Source organism: Syzygium oleosum, unplaced genomic scaffold, assembly GCF_021117445.2.
Source record: "Syzygium oleosum isolate NSW1041296 unplaced genomic scaffold, Sole_v2.1 Sole_v2.49, whole genome shotgun sequence".
Classification (NCBI taxonomy): Eukaryota; Viridiplantae; Streptophyta; class Magnoliopsida; order Myrtales; family Myrtaceae; genus Syzygium; species Syzygium oleosum.
Window position 1 is genome coordinate 856,594 of NW_026607533.1, and position 2,371 is coordinate 858,964.

Below are 2,371 nucleotides of genomic sequence, written 5' to 3' on the forward strand. Positions count from 1 at the left end.
TTTTGTGTTTATTGTGCGTTTGGAATATAATTGAGTTGGGATAGTGGAATTGAATGTGTGATTGTGCAATTGGTTGATTTAATTATGCCTGTTGGGTGCACGCGTGGCCAGATTATTTTAATTATTATCATTGGCCATGTTGAATGCTGAGTGAGCATGGGTTGTGTGTAATTGATGCGTGCACGGGCCACGTGTGATTGGCCAGTTGTGTATGGTAAATGTATGTTGAGTATGTGCATGAGTAAGGAGAAGTTGTGGTGTGACAAGTGATTGTGGGAAAGTATGCGAAGGTGTGATAGTACGAGAATGGGATCGAGCCGGGTATCGTAAACTCGGGCAGCGATTACGTAGGTCTGTTGCATTTGGCACAGGCTGAGGCTTGAAAAAGCAAGAATGAGAATCGGTTCGAGGCACGATCAGCTCGGGTGAGACCGGGATTTGACCGAGACATCATAAGCTCGGGTTCCAATCATGTAGGCCTGTCGCATTTGGTGCGGGCTGAGTTGGGATCGGGCCTGGGGCATGTGATGCTCAGGTCGCGATTGGGGCCTGAGGCGTGAACGGGTACGCGGACCGGATGTGGTGAATGATTGCAGTGTGCCTGAGGCGTGTACTTCAACGCGGGTCACTGGCGAGTGAAGTGGAAAGTGATTAGTGGTCGCAGTGTACCTGAGGCGTGTACATTTACGCGGGTCACTAGCGAGGAATGTGGAAAGTGATGATGAGAACGAAAGGAACGCACGACGTGGGAAATTGCATATGCGTGTGATTGTGTGTAATATGCCTGTTGTTTGAAGATTTGGCGCGTGTGAATGTGCTTTGTAATTGTCTGGAGGTACGTGATAGCCTAAGTTGGGTTTAGGGGTGTACTTGCTGAGATATAATCTCATGGTTGTGTAAACCAACAATTTTCAGAACCCTGACCTGAGCGATGAACCCTCCACCACCGCCACCAGTACGTTTTGGAGTACCAGTGCATACGGAGTATGAGGTAGCTGAGTTTCCGATGGGTGACGGGATGACCTGGATAAGACACACGACGATCGTGTTTGTTGAAGTGAGAAAGCTTGCCTTGGATGAGTACCATTTTTGAGGTTGAACGTCAGGTCATCGACTCCTTTTTGATTTTGGTAGTTTCAGTAAAGTGTGCACTGGTAGTCAGAGGTTTGTTTTATTGTATATATGGTGGAACAAGTTGAACAAGAAATGGAATGTATATTCTCCCAATTCTCCCAAGTTTAAGTTTGTCCGGGTGTTTTATGGTTTCCGTTTGCGCGATTAAATCTCTGATGTTTAGTTGAGGTCGGCGATAACCTGGGACGTTGTAACTGTTCGACCGGAGGCGGGATGTCGCGGGCTCGATAGGGGTTCGGGGCGTGACAATTTCTATGGACCTAGCCTTGTTTGCTGACTTGGGCGTGGGAGCAGGGCAAGGCCGTCGAGGACTTGGGTACTAGCACCTAGGTCTTGGGCCAAGCCTTAAGGGACCTAGGTCCGATGCTTGGCCATTGAAGAACTGAGCTTGGGTGCTGATGACATGGGTGTAGGAGCCAAGTACTCAGTCATGGCCACTTGGCTTTGAGCTCGGCCATTGTGGATTTGAGCCTGAGCGCTAGTGACTCGGGCATGCAAGTCGAGTACTTGGGCATGGCCACCGTGGACCTGAGCACGATCTCTTGGATCTGGAGTACGACTTCGCTGGACCTGCACGCAAGGGTTGGGGACCCAGGCATGGGTATCGGGGTTGCTGGCCCGGCCTTCGTGGAATCTAGCCTGGGCGTCGATGGACTCAGGTGAGGGCATCGGTGAATTGGCATCGGTCTCGGGTACCCGAGCATGGTTGTTGAGAACCTGGGCACGGGTATTGGGGTCTCGAGTTCGGCTTTCATGGACCTAGGCCAAGGTGTTAGTGACTTGGACGTGGGAGCTAGTTACCCGGACAAGGCGACTGGGGTCTTGGCCTTAGGCTCGATGGACTCGAGTTGGGCGCAAGAGACTTGGGCATAGGAACCGGGTACCCAGGCAAAGGAATTGGGGTCTTGGTCCAACCTCAAGGAACCTTGGCCCAACATTTGTGGTCCCCCGTTCGGTTGCCGAGCAACTTGCCCTGGCCTCATTGGACCTTGGCCCTAGAGTCAGGTACTCGGGCATGGTCACTGAGGACCCGGGTATGAACACTGGGGTTTGGGCGTGGCTGTCGGGGATTCGGGCATAGGCACAGGCACAACCACAGGCACTGGGGTCCTAGTACCCGCCTCTTTGGCTGTCGAGGACATGGGCACAAGCATCAGGGTTCCCGAGCTCAAGTGCCGGGTCTCTAATCAAAGAGCCGATATCTAGTCAAGTTGTGGAAAATTATTTCCGATTTTAA